Here is a 16,188-nt window from a genome sequence, read left to right on the forward strand (position 1 = left end):
CACTACTAATATAAGCAACAAAACTGCCATTATTTAACTACTTTGTTCATTTATAGTAAAGATAAAAAGGTAATTAGACAAAAGTATATGGGACGGCCATCGATACCAGTGTGCAGACGCCAATAAGAGTTTGCGCGTGAATTTTGTACCTCCCAATAGAAAAGCAAAAACGACCCCGATTTCAATGCTTTTGGTCCACACGATCCTTAAATTACGACATCAATGCTGAAACAAAACTTCTCGAAACTTCGTTAGCTTCTATATTATCGTTTGTACTGATAATCCAATGAAAGTAGTTGTTTCATTTCCTGCGAGATTTTAGATAAGTTTATGAGTTTAGTTAAAATCCATCTACAATGTTTAAGTCAATATTGTTTTAAAAGCAGGGCTTCCCGGGGTTTTTCAAATCCATATCAACACAGCCTTCAATATGTTTTCCTTAAGTATAAAATTAAAATTAGGCGACTAAAGTCTATACAATTAAACGTATACATTGTCATATTAAACATGCAAAGTTATTATTATCACAATCTATTGATATTTCTGTAGTTTTTAACTATCCGTTTATCGGTTTCCTTGTTTGTTTTATAAGCAAGTACTTGATCTGCCAGACTCCGACTTTTGGATCTTAAATGAGATATTTGCGTCTCGTTTTTTATCGCGTACATGTATAGAAAAAACTGAATATTTGTGGTTCGAACCGCTAATTCCCGCTAATTTATTAGACTATCACTGCCTCACTCCTTTATTTATTGGAGTATAGACTGTTCTGACTTTTATAAATGAGGTTAAGAACCTTTTTGGTTACTTTTTATAAACAAGGAGGTTCCGAATAAAAAACCTTTATGGTGAATTTTCTTTTAATATCCATATTCGTTGTCTGTTGTTTCACGCAACAAAAAGACAACCGATTATTTAATAATGTCAATCGCCGTGCAATTGGATATGTCATTTGATACGAAATAACAGACTCGTATGTAATGTTTATTTATATTAAGGTGTAAATTAAAAAATGATATATTGAACTGCCTTGACACGAGAGAATTATTGGGCGTGTAAGATAATTGCGATGCAGTCTGTAATTGTGTCGCTAACTGCGTAAACTTTTAACCTTTTTAATGGGTGGTTATGGTTTTATAATTTTTTGTTCTAATAGGCACGTAGGTGATCAGATCACAGAAGTGCCTGACAATATCAGACGACATTAATAAGTTTTATAGATTATATTTGAATAAATCAATTAAGCCTCCAATAGAAAGCATATTGACTATTCCTAATATCACGTCAGTATTTGTCAGTACAACAAATGATTTGATGATACAAAGTAATTGTAAATCAATATTTGTTCAACAATATTATTTTTTACGCATATCTTTTTGCCAACTTCCACTCGACGGCGTACAATACGATATGTCCAACATTATATGACCTCGCGATAGACGGGAGTTATTTTTTTTAAATAGAAAATATTGAAACAACTCTACCGACAATTTAAAGGTTTTTATTTATTAACGAGCTGAATAGTGATTATGGTATCTCTGACGGTTGTGTAGTTGATTTAAATCCAAATTGGATTACATGATTAAATACATTACATATATTATTATTATTTCGAGACCCTTGGTCCGTGTGGTCCTAGCGCTAAAAGGCATTTTAAGGAAATAGCTAAAGTATTAGTCGACATCACAGGAGACCGAAGAGCTGGCAGCTACCACGAACAAAGAATTAGTCTAGCTATTCAAAGAGGGAACGCTGCCAGTATCTTCGGAACCTTGCCTTTAAAGGGACTCCTTTTAATAATATATTTTAGTACTTATGTATATATTGCTTTTTAAAGGTTTTTAGTTTTAGATTCAAATAATGTTATTTTTGCGTTGCTTAATTAATGTAGTATTTAAATATTCTAAAATTATACATGTTGTGTGAACATTTCATCTTCATTTATACATAGAAATCTGATTATCTTCTAGGTAAGCTCAGATTCCAGGTGCATTAGAATGTCTCCGCATTACATTCCTTATGATTTGACGACTAGTCTCTTCGATGAACTTGACCTTAACTTGGGTATATTGTCCCAGGGGCCGGTACGAAATTTTAACCACGAGGAGAACGCAAGGTTTATCTGCTTGATGAAGCGTCATTTTTAACACTTTGGTACTAATTAGTAACAGAATTCCTTGCAATTAAATTATAAAATATTACGTTTCGCGGTCATTTGCATAGGAAGGCTTATCCTACAAGGAGCTTGGTGTGCTCGCGCCACCGCTTGCTAACTTTATAAAGCGAAAATTCGGCCTCACATGGAGTAGTGTTCTCACCTCTGAGCGAGAGCTCTCCAGCTCCTTCCACTAGCCCGTAGTTAATGAAGAGCTATTTGAATCGTCGTCAACCAGTCACTTTCCGAGCGGCTTGATCCCTTGGCATTTCCGAACCAATTCGATAAAGGGTCCCCTCAAGATAAGAGCGTACAAATTCCTAAAAGGCCGGCAATGCACTCGTGAGCCTCCTGTCCGTTTGGCTACTATAAAAAAGCTAAGGTTTTTGTCCATAGTAACTTATAAAATAAGAATAAAGTATTTAAATTATCACTCGACAATTTTTCATTCGATCGATTTATGTGCGAACGTTAAACGAATTTTAATCCAATAGGTGTACATGAGTGTTTTGTAGATGTCCTACATATAATAAAATTGTGAATGTCATCTGTGAGTAACGCACTAGCCTGTCCCGGCATCGGCTGGATAAAGTCAAAAATAAAGTTTGTTTGCATTGTACCTATATGAATAAATTATTTTGAATAATTTATTCATATAGGTACAATGTACTCTTATAAAAAAACTAAACTGTCAATAAATAAATACATATTAAATGCTTCTAATTTTTTCCATTCACTGCCTCAAATCAAGGGCGTAGAACGGGCGAGAAGAACTGGCAATAAACTCTCCGCCACACTTTTAATCACCAGGTTCTTTGCTTACAATGTTTGTAAGCTGCAACCATTAAACCATGTTCCACATGACGTCTTAAGTAATTATAATTATATTAGCCATATTTTACGGAGAGAGACAACCCGACGCATGGATAATAGCAGCTTATGAGCTTATAACAAGAGATAAATAAAATAATTGGTGAATAAAAATAGTGGCGGAGTGTCTTGCGAGTTTTGGTAGGGGAGCCCACGATGCTAAATGGGGATTTACTCGAGCGTCGTAGAGACCTATTGGGATGCAAAGCTTAGATAAAAAGAAGAAAAAAATGTTATATGATAAATTCCTTTTCATCGGTGGGGGAAGCGGCTATAGATTGTTAAATATGTAAAAAAAAACTGTTGCATGGACATCCTCGAGCGCGTCAGATATTGATAGCATCTATGCCCTACGTATTTTTAATAATGTACGTATATTAATCTGATCGTTTGCATGATGCGGGTGGTTGTATTTAAGGGTTGAAAATTAAAAAAAAAAAAAATTATCGAGCGCGTCAGATTTTCTAAGGGAGTGTTAAGTGCACCAAAAAAAAGCTCTCATTCACTAATCTGACGATTTCGATGGGACGCAAACCCACAGCCATTTTCTTAATTTGCAAAAAAAAATCGCAATTTTGAAATACTCAAGCGCATCAGATTAAGATATATGTGGTTCATCTTTATGTTCTAAACGTACTGTCTCATAATCTGACGATTATCTAGAGGGATTCGCCTGATCTGACAAAAAAAAAATAGAAAAACGGTTCACCTAAAGGGCCATCCCTGCAACTTCCCGCTAATTCCATTCCTGGGCGCTTAAAATTGATATTTTGAGCTCGCTGAGTTCAAAGAAATAACATTTCTATGCATTTGAGCTCTCCCAGCTCGAAAGTCTGATAGAAGTTTCATAGAACACTATTTTTGGAATTTTCAAACCGCAATAACTTTTGAATGAATCAAGCAATTTTCACGCGGTTGGCGGCATTCGACGCAGTTTTATCATCCTCATAAATAATTTTGCAATTTTAATTGATCGAACCACAAATTTCGGAGTAATCCCGAAAAAACACTTTTTCGGGTTTCTTTCGTGTACGATATCTCTCGATCGAATCAACCGCTTTTGACCAGCTTGGTGGCGATCGACGTGGTTTTTCAAGCTCAAAGGCGGATTAGTTTTTGAAGTTGATCGATAAAGAAACCACTTTAAAAAAAAATATTTCTTATTTTTTTAAGATTTTTCAAAATTTCTCAAAATCTATCGGTCCGAATCGGTTCAAATTCACAGGAAATGTAATTTTGAGGGAAATGTTTAGAACGCCGTTTAGTAGATTCCGATCGGTTTAAGGAAATGTAGGCATCACGCAGCTGCACGCATTTAACTTTATCGACGAATTTTTGTTATTTCGGCTTGCGGAAATCGTCAGATTATATATTTTTCATTATTCTTGAATTATTTCCTTCAAAATAAAAAAAAAATTAGCTACGCTCGAGAATGTCGAGATGACGTTTTTTTTTTACAACTTTGTTGCCCTCCCCTTTTTTTCCGTCACTCTCAAATTGTCAGATTAGTGGAATATACACTTTTTAGGATGTAATTAACTCACCCTACCTTAATCCGACGCGCTCGGGAATTTCTGATGGTCAATTTTTTTTTACTAAACTGATTCTGTCTCCTTCACGTGCGGCTTTATATATGGGCCTCATATTTTGTGGAGGTACTTAACCGGGTACAAGGTATCCCCCTATATATTAATCTGCCGCGCTTGAGTAAATCCCGAAATCCCCTCTTGGGCTCCCCTACCATTTTCCTTTCTACGATTTTAATTGTAGAACTGACAGTAAATATAAATTTGATAATCAATAATTGATTGCTATATTTTGACTTTGTAAAAACACTTGACATTTTTAAAATTTGTCAATAATGATTTAGTACCGATGTCAGAGCGAGACGCTACTGTTAATAAATTCAAATGAATACAATTGATGACGTAACGTGGCCGCAAGATACGTCAGCAAGGCGTAGTCAAAACACGTCGCGCCATAAGATACAAAGTTATGATCAATAATGATTTACTGTCTATGGAAAATACCGTGGTTTTATACTGACACGTTTTTTATATAACATGAAACAAACGGGCAGGAGGCTGATGTTACGTGATACCGCCCATGGACACTTCACATTGCCAGAAGGCTCGCAAGTTCCGTTGCCCGCCTTTAAAAACATATAAACAAACATATAACATATAAAAAAAGGGTGCGTGTACTTATGTACGCGCGTAAGAAGTTATACTTCTTTGGCATTATTAAAAATAGTTTTTGATTGCATGCAAATAATTAATTACAATTAAATAATCAAAGACTGGAAAAGAAGTCATTAAAGTCAATAAAGTTCAGTTTACATTTGAAAAATTAATTAAATAAATATTTATTATTATTCTCTTACATTAAACAAATAAAACACTATTTATCTTTAAAACATTTTTATTTCATTATACTATTTATTTTTAAGTGACTCTAATGTCTTCATCAGAATTTCGGTTTGTAATTTTAAATTAATCATTACTTGGTTGTGCATCTACGAGGCTTCTCCAAAACTACTTGCTTTCTGCAACAAATAAGAGAATATTAATTTAAGCTCTGTCCATGCAAAACTTAAAATTTTTTATAATTCATATTATAAATTTTTTAACACATTTATATTAATATAATTATATAAATGTGTTAATAATATAATTTGTAGCACATGCTACAGACCTGGATAGCAACTTTCTTTTATTCTATTTAGAGATAGAGATAATTTAAATATAATACCGGTGTCTTCCTTGTAGGTTTCTTTGGAGTTGTTTGGGGATTCTTGTTGTTCAGTTCGACATGATTTTCTTTAACCTTTCTTTAATCCTACAAAATAATGAAATTGTTAAGTTATGTTGTCACTGTTGTGCACACCTTTGTTTGGCTTTTTTAGTATTCAAGTTATGTCAAAACTGATTTATTACCTTGTCATTGTTGGCTTTATTTGCTTTTGGGATATCAATTGTTTCCAAAATGATTTTATTTGTAATAACCTGAAATATATAAATAACATCTATTAATTTAAGTATCATGGTGAGTGGTTCGCACTCAGGTATTAAGGTGTATTATACCCACTGTCCATTATAAGTGGGAATGGGCTCACTTCTGGCAGGACAGAGTTTCGGTACTACAAGTGCAACATGGATGTTTTGAGGTATTACAATATCTCTAACTACCCTGTAGGGGAATAAAGTAATGTTGTAAGCATATGCCTATGCTTGAAAGGTTGAACCTTGAACATCACCATACATCATATCTATAATTAACATTCCTACCTCGACACCATCACAATCAAATTCATTGAAATCTACTTCAAACCGTTGTGGTATCATCTCTGCCATATCCATTGTGTCTCGAGAAGGTGATGGTGGCTTTGTTCCACCTCCAGTTTTTGATGTTTCAGCGCGATAAGATGACAACTCTTTTTTTGTATTCAATTTAGTGCACTTCCACTGATTCATCAATTGTTTTTTGTCTCTTGTCCTTATATTTGCTAGATTAAATCTGAAAAATTACATGTTTTGATTAAATAATGTGGTCATTTTTTTGAGATGCAGGTACTTATTAAAATGTTTACTTCTCTGTTATATCGCTCCAAGCCTTCATTTTCTCCTTATTAGTATTCGTGCTTAAATCTTTGTGCTCAATTATTGATATATAGGGTCGTAGAATATTTCTAAAAAGTTGCTGTAACAAACGCAATAAACAAAAGCAATGAATAATGGTTCATGTTTCAGTTTTAATCAACAATAATACTCGATAATACATACGGATAGTTAACCTCAATTGTATTGAAGCACTCAGGAAGGTTAGCACAGTTTTTTCACAAATATTTTATATTATTTCACAAATATTTTGTATAATGAAAATAACTAGGTATATATAATATAATTATTAATTTTAAACAATAATTAAAACTCCTATATTTGTTTAAAAGGTAAATGTCATTGTCAGATGTCAATTGTCATGGTCATTCAAAATTCTTGTTAAGCTGCTAAGCTAGAATATGAAGTTAGTTCACGCATATTCTATTTCTTTTTACTTGTAGTTTGTCTTATTCCCATCTCGCTCGCGCACGCTATATCACACTGCCAATTTTGTGTCATAGGTGCGCGCGCAATCGTAAAATTTCACTCTCATCAATTTTTCATAACGCGCCTAAAGAAGTACAACTTCAAAAAGAATATAACAAATTGATTTTGCAGCCATTACACAAACTATTTTTAGGTAATCGAAATAACGACCTAATGGTCTGAGAAATGCATTAGTGCATTAACCTTTAAGCTATGTAGGCGGTAAACAAATATCAACCAAAATAAGACTTTCAAATTACATTTTGAGCGAATTTAAAATTATCCTTCCTGGTATTTTGTTGGAAAAAAATTTGAAAGTTAATTAAAGATTTATCCTCCAAGATGGGTTTTCTGATTATGGTTTTTCTAAATTGATATTCAAGCATTACGCATTTAATTACCTCAAGCGCCATTCATTTATTATGTATATATCTACGTAGTAACAAGTCATATGTTCAGCTCAAAAATAATATTCGTCAATGCGATTTGCACATGACTTGATGTACATGAAGGATTTATGTATTATATACAAAGTTTAAAAAGAAGTAGAAACTAACTAGGACGTCGAAATTGTTTCATTTTGGATACCCTCAGTGGGATTTAGAAAAATAATAGGTAGGTATATGACATAATATTAAATTGTGTCCTCAGATTGCATCGTCGAACTCAAACTCAAAATAAATTTATTCATATAGGCAAACAAGTACACTTATGAACGTTAGAAAAGAAGTTAAATTAATTCTAAATTTACATTTACTACCAGTTCGCAAGTCAAGGGCGTAGAGCGGGAAAGAAGAACTGGCAAGAAACTCTCCGCCACTCTTTTTAATCGCAAAGTTTTGAGTCATACAAATTGTTTGATGTTTGTTGTTGTCGTTACGACTATTCCTCATAATGTTTTTTCCTTACGGCGGACATAGAAAGTCAATTGGTCCAAAGCTGCGGTCGAACCTACGACCTCAGGGATGAGATTGTCACGCTAAAGCAACTAGTCCAGCACAGCTTACGCATTAACTAAGCCCATCATATAAAAATAAAAAATAAATCAGTGGCGCTACAACCTCTTTTGATCTGGGCCTCAGATTTCTGAATCTGTGTCATGATCATTTATAAATCTAATAGGCAAGTAGGTGATCAGCCTACAGTGCCTGACACACGCCATCGACTATTTGGGTCTAAGACATGTCGTTTTCTCACGATGTTTACCTTCACCGTTCGAGCGAATGTTAAATGCGCACATAGAAAGAAAGTCCATTGGTTCACAGCCGGGGATCGAACCTACGACCTTAGTGTTGAGAGTCGCACGCTGAAGCCACTAGGCCAACACTGCGCCAAGCCCAACATATACATTTCCTTTATATATATAATATATGCACAAAGACACAATATTACATTACGTTCTAGCCTAACATACTAATAAGTAATTTAAAACTAACCTTATTTACTAAAAAGGATATTTAACATGAGAAAATGTCCAGTCTCTATTAAGGGGAAGACACTCTGTTCCCGTGTACATTCTTTATATAACAACAATATATGGGCAGTGAAACGGAGGTGAGCCCTATGTATGTACGGCCCTCTAAAGTTAATAACGTGATTTTATAACAATTATCATGAATTACAAAAGTACTGAACAATTAACTACGGCCTCTTTACGATATAAATTACAACAAACTTGGCAAATATAATTAACATGTAGTTATTAAACAGCTAAACTAGTTCAAATGTAATAAAATAGATATAATGTTTATTGGATTTTTGACCTGTTTTTTATCAATAAAATGCATACACATCTCCGATTTCATTTCCGTAAATTATTTATTTAAGTGTTATTCATTTTAATATACATATTGCTCATAAATCTTATATATAAAATTCTCGTGTCACAATGTTAGTCTGCATACTCCTCCGAAACGGCTTGACCGATTCCTCTGAAATTTGGTAAGCATATTGGGTAGGTCTGAGAATCGGCTAACATCTATTTTTCACACCCCTAAATAATAAGGGTGGTCCACCCCTCAATTTTTTTTTTTCATTTTTTTGACAAAATTTTTTTTTAAATTTTTTTATGATACGATATTCAAAAATACATACAACCCTAAGTTTTTGCCCTTCTATCACCAACCCCTATTTTTTAATAATTATTTTAAAATTTTCCGCGCTTTTACTCTGGATACTCATTGGCCAGACTATATCGGTGTAACTACCCAGTGAACAACGCGGAGTAGGGATGAGACCGAAGCCGGTCTCCTGTTTTTCTCACTCCCTCCACAGTTGTCGGCCATCATTAATGTAAATGTGTGTTTATGTATCAAACTTAGTATAGTGACGTTTAGAATTGTTATTTTTTTATGTCAGTGTAACTCTCATTATTAATTATAATAACTCTCTTAAATTAATCATACAATTAATTAATTAATAGTAAATTAATAATATAAGATAATATTAATAATATCTGTTATTATTAATTATAACCTAAAAATACTCAACGCGTGTCAGGGGCTCCTACCAACAACGACTTTTGTGTTGTTGTAAGTATATTTTTTTTTATACTCAAATTGTTGTTAATAACAATATAATTACGATGTTTTTCACTCTAAAGTAATTTTGTTAGTTCTAATTATGTGTATTTTGTACAGCGAACAATGCCACGAAAACGCAAAGGGGCTAATTTGAGCCGTAATACAAGTGAAACCAGAAGCAAGAGAAATTTAAGATCCGAAAGAACTGAAGAAGAAATCCAGCAAGAAAATACTGATGCGCGTGTGAGCATGGCGCAATTGCGTCAAGAACAATCTGAAGATACACGAGCTGAACGCAATGAAGTGATAAGATTACAACAACGACAATCACGCCGATTCACAGCCAATAGACGCAGAACAAACAACCAGCAACGCCAACAGGTACACCGAGCATTTACATATGATTCATTCCTGCGGCTAGCATTCCAGTATGAGCCTGATGTGGAATATTATGCCCATACAAAAGTGGTGATTGGTGCTATGGACAAAGAATGTTCAAATTGTCATGCTCTTAAATTTAAAAACGAGCCAGCTGGGATGTGTTGCGCGTCAGGAAAAGTTCAACTACCCGACATTGAAACACCACCGGAACCATTGAACGGTTTACTTATCGGCACGGATCCAGATTCTAACGTGTTCTTGAAGTCCATTCGAACATTCAATTCATGCTTTCAAATGACATCGTTCGGAGCAACAGAAATAGTTCGAAATACTAATTCACTTGGTCAACAATACAATTCTACATTTAAAATTAGAGGCCAAGTTTATCATAAAATAGGCTCATTACTGCCAATGCCAAACGAAGCACATAAATTTTTACAAATCTACTTTATGGGCGGCGAGGATTCCGGAAGCGCACTTGCCAATCGTGTGAATGCACGTTGTGACTATAACAACCTTGATTCATTTTTTGCCAAACGCATCGTGAGCGAACTGGACGCTTTACTGAATGAGCACAATGAATTGTTGAAAATATTCAAATCACACATGCATAAATTACAAAACGATAACCACGCTATTGTCATTAATCCTGATAAAACACCAGCTGGAGAGCATATTCGTAGATTTAATGCACCCGTTGTTGACGACGTTGCGGGAATCATGGTTGGCGATTGTACAGGTGCACGAGAAATTGTGGTTCGTAGAAGGAGTAATAATCTTCAGTTCATTGCTGATACACATCGTTCATATGATGCTCTCCAATATCCGCTAATGTTCTGGAAGGGACAAGACGGATACTGCATAAATATCAAACAACGCGATCCCGTATCAGGTACTTCATTCATTTTAAACTTGATTACTAATTTTAAAAAAAATTAAATTATTTATCGTAATTGATTTAATCTAATATTTAAAAATATATTATTACAGGAGCCGAAACAAACAAGAACGTTAGCTCGAAAGATTATTATGCGTACCGATTGATGATTCGACGCGGCCGGGACAACGTCATTCTACGATGTCGCGAGCTTTGTCAACAATTCATGGTCGACATGTACGCCAAGATAGAAGGCGAACGACTACGATACTTACGATATAATCAACTTAAGCTGCGTGCGGAAGAGTACATTCACTTGCGGGACGCTATTAACAACAACGCTGACGCTGCCGAAATTGGTAACTCTGTCATTCTACCATCATCGTATGTGGGCAGTCCACGTCATATGCAAGAATATATACAGGATGCTCTGACTTTCGTGCGCGAATATGGACGACCGTGTTTATTTATCACGTTTACATGTAATCCAAAATGGCCAGAGATTGAATCTTTGCTATTGCCTGGCCAAAATTCAATCCATCGTCATGACGTTACAGCACGTGTGTTCAAACAAAAGTTGAAGTCTTTAATAAGTTTCATTACTAAATTACATGTATTCGGCCGCACACGTTGCTGGCTGTATTCAGTTGAGTGGCAAAAGCGAGGATTACCTCATGCTCACATTTTGGTTTGGTTAATCGATAAAATCCGTCCTGAAGAAATCGATAGTATCATTTCTGCAGAACTTCCAGATCCGTCTACTGACCAACTGCTGTTTGATATTGTTACAGCGAACATGATTCATGGTCCATGCGGTACTCTTAATCGTACATCGCCTTGCATGGCAGATGGAAAATGCACTAAAAATTTCCCTAAAGATTTCACGAACGATACGATCACAAATGTCGACGGATATCCAATATATCGTCGAAGAAGTCCCGATAATGGCGGACGATCATTTATTAAAAACATCAACAACACAGACATTGACATTGATAATCGTTGGGTGGTACCATATTCACCTCTGTTGAGCAAGACATACAATGCTCATATTAATGTTGAGTTCTGCAGTTCTGTGAAGAGCATTAAATACATTTGCAAGTATGTCCATAAAGGCAGTGATATGGCTGTGTTTAGAGTGGAAAATACTAACGTGAATGCTCAACCAGTGAATAAAAACGATGAAATAACACTTTATCAAATTGGTCGGTACATCAGCTCCAATGAAGCTGCTTGGCGTATCTTTGGTTTCCCGATTCATGAACGGGATCCAGCAGTTGTTCAGTTAGCCGTCCATCTCGAAAACGGCCAGCGTGTATTTTTCACGAACGAGACAGCAATTGATCGTGCTGTAAATCCACCTAAAACTACACTCACTGAATTTTTTGAATTGTGTAATCGTGCGGATGATTTTGGTGCCTTTGCACGAACGTTACTCTATTCACAAGTACCATGCTATTTCACATGGGCTCAAACAAAAAAATGGATGCCCCGCAAGCAAGGCGGGGAGCCTTGCTGTTGATGCATGTCCCAATTTATTTAAATCAAACGCTCTGGGGCGAGTATTTACAGTCAATCCAAAGCAAACTGAATGCTTTTATCTTCGATTGTTGTTGGTTAATGTTACTGGCCCATTGTCATTTCAAGATATACGGAAAGTGAATGGGCAACAGTATTCAACGTATAAAGATGCGTGCCTTGCACTCGGCTTGCTGGAAGACGACAACCAGTGGGAATGTATGTTTGCTGAAGCAGCATTAAATTGTACAGCAATACAAATTCGTCTACTATTCGCTATAGTGTTAACTACATGTTTTCCAGCTCGAGCACAGATATTGTGGGATAATCACAAAGATTCAATGACTGATGATATATTGCATCAACATCGTACACGATGCAACGATGTAACGATAACGTTCAGCGACGCTATGTACAATGAAGCATTGATTGCTATTGAAGATCTCTGCATTATAATTGCTAATTTATCACTCAGTCATTTCGGTATGAATTCGCCAGATCGAGCTGTATCTGATTTCATGAACACGGAAATGAATCGTGAAATGCAGTACAACACTGTAGAAATGGCGGCGATTGTTACTCGCAATGTCCCATTAATGAATGAGGAACAAAAAATCATTTACGACCGCATTATGCTCGCAGTTTCAGCAGGACAAGGTGGATTCTTCTTTTTGGATGCACCAGGTGGAACTGGAAAAACATTCCTTATTTCGCTAATTCTTGCTGAAATACGATCAAATAATGGCATCGCATTGGCCGTTGCATCGTCAGGCATTGCTGCAACTTTATTGGATGGAGGCAGAACAGCTCATTCAGTATTTAAGCTGCCATTAAATATTCAAAATAACCCTGACGGAGTGTGCAACATAAAAAAACAATCGTCCATGGCCACCGTGCTGAAACAATGTAAAATTATCATCTGGGATGAATGTACTATGGCGCACAAACATTCACTTAAGACGTTGAACAGGACGTTAAAAGATATCAAAAACAACGACAAACTATTTGGCGGCACTCTGTTAGTCCTTTCAGGTGATTTCAGGCAAACACTTCCCGTCATTCCACGTTCAACATACGCTGATGAGATTAATGCTTGCTTAAAATCATCTACACTGTGGCGTAATGTTGAAAAAGTACAGCTGAAAGTAAATATGCGCGTTCAAATGCTTCAAGATCCATCCGCTGAAACATTCTCAAAACAACTCCTAGATATCGGTGATGGAAAAGTAACTATAGATGAGACTGGATGCGTAAAATTACTGACAGATTTTTGCACAATCGTTGACTCGCAAGACACTCTCATTGAAAAAATATTTCCCGATGTACACACACAGTACTTAAATCATGAGTGGCTTGCAGAAAGAGCAATTTTAGCGGCAAAAAATGTAGACGTTGACAATTTGAATCTGAAGATACAACAGTTATTGCCAGGGAACTTGGAATCATATAAATCTATTGACACAGTTTGCGATGCGAGCGAAACTGTAAATTTTCCGACAGAGTTTTTGAACTCACTGGATTTGCCAGGTGTGCCACCGCATAATTTACAATTAAAGGTTGGATCTCCGATTATCATGCTTCGCAATTTGAACCCGCCACGGCTGTGCAACGGTACGCGATTGGTCATTCGAAAATTAATGAAGAACGTCATCGAAGCTAGCATTTTAAATGGAAAGTTCCGAGGTGAAAACATATTAATACCACGGATTCCTATAATACCTACGGATGTGCCAATTCAATTAAAGCGTGTTCAGTTTCCAATTCGATTGGCATTTGCCATGACCATCAATAAATCCCAAGGCCAAACGATGTCGGTTTGTGGCTTAGATTTAAGCACGCCATGTTTTTCACACAGACAATTATACGTGGCATGCTCTCGAGTGGGTAAACCATCAAGTTTGTTTGTGTTAGCTAAAGATGGGCTAACAAAAAATATTGTTCACGCTGTAGCATTAAGAGACTGATATTTTTTGATAGTGTTGCCGTTCTTATCGAATAATGATACGTATATATATATTAGAGAAATAAATTATGATGAATGATTAATAAATATAGTGCTTGGCGTTTGTTATTTCTATATTCCCTTATCGTTCACAGCATTACACACCTATTTCGTGCATATACCACATCCTTACACACTTAAAATAGGTTAGTTATTTTCTGTCGGCACTAGAAAGTACATAGAAATTATTTATATGGCAAAACAACGTTTGCCGGGTCAGCTAGTTATATTATAAAAAGTGGATTCTTTTTCTAGATGTTTCCCTCACGACAATATAGCTTTTTAATATTTTGAAAACGTATTTTTAATGTTTCTTTTCGAAGACTTCATTTCTGAAACCTTAAGTAACCATTCTTAGATAGTAGGTGCTTAGCATATATTTATTGACTTATTAAGACACATAAAAGCTTATACTATACACTTATGAACGACTATAAACTCCAAGTTTTCAAGTAACTCACCGATATACTTTTTACTTCAAGATAGTATAAGATCCCGATATACAAAGACATTCACCGAGATGCTTATTTAATGAAACGTATTTTATATTTAATTTAATATGTCAATAAATATAATCCATATGGGTTGCCTAGCAAATTTCAGTCCAGAGTATGTTTAATTAATATTTTAAAAACAAATATTTTTTTATAATTTGCATGTACTTAGTACATTTTTAAATTTTTTTACAATCAATATTTTTAATCAGGGTAGTATTATATATGTATCACTATAACTTTCTTTTTTACTAAAGATGTATATATACCTACTTTAGTGTCACATACAAAATATACACATAAATAATTAATTGATTAAAAACAACCTAACGTTTGCATATTCTATGGGCTTCATACTTTCGATTGGTATAGAATTTATCTAATAATCATACCGGTGAAATGTTTAAAAAAAATTTTTTTTAATATTAATTAAAATACTCTGGACTGAAATTTGCTAGGCAACCCATATGAATTATATTTATTGACATATTAAATTAAATATAAAATACGTTTCATTAAATAAGCATCTCGGTGAAGGTCGTTGTATATCGGGATCTTAGACCAAGATCTTGTTTTCTGAAACATAGAACAACATGTACGTATTTTTTTCTGATCATCCAGATCCATAAATTAATTATATTATTCCTTGTTATGTTACTAAATCATAATGAATATATTATGACGTTAATTAATATTACAATGAATAACTATTTGTTAAATGAATCACTCAAAACCAGGATAACAACGATGACTTGCAACGTTATTTACCATAACTAAGTCCTTAAGGAAGTACATTGGTTTAATAAAGAAATAATATGCATGTACTTATGGTCCAATAAATGAAAATATTATAAATAAATCTTTAGTCTTACGTAGATAAATATTCAAAATCGAATGTTTGACAGATGTCACATTTATGCTTAAATATCTTATCCTTAGTGCATTATTAAAAACCATAAAACTAACTTTTTTAATGCAATTACGTATTTTCGTCATAAGAAGAAAAGAATCGCATTAGGCGACGGTTTTGGAGGAAGTCCAAAAGAGCTGCAAATATTTCGTAGATTACAATACAGTGTATTTTTAAAGACTGTTTGCTTTGAGATCGAAACAGACCCTAGTAATGTAAACGTAAACATTTCAGTATCGAAACCCGGGTGGGACTGAAAATAAACCATTTTGATTTTTCCAGCCAGTCTCAACAAAGATAAGCCGCCGTGGCCGATTCAGACTGATACACGTAAATTGCTATGAATTCATCAAATGTGTAAGCAGGTGATTATG

At 34.8% G+C, this 16,188-nt stretch overlaps 1 protein-coding gene across 1 annotated transcript in view; it reads left to right on the forward strand.

Moving 5' to 3' along the window:
• Positions 1-16,188, forward strand: part of LOC125054982 (ATP-binding cassette sub-family G member 1) — a 55,958-nt gene that overhangs the window by 13,634 nt on the left and 26,136 nt on the right. The window lies entirely within an intron of this gene.

Source organism: Pieris napi, chromosome 13 (assembly GCF_905475465.1).
Source record: "Pieris napi chromosome 13, ilPieNapi1.2, whole genome shotgun sequence".
In the NCBI taxonomy this organism is placed as follows: domain Eukaryota; kingdom Metazoa; phylum Arthropoda; class Insecta; order Lepidoptera; family Pieridae; genus Pieris; species Pieris napi.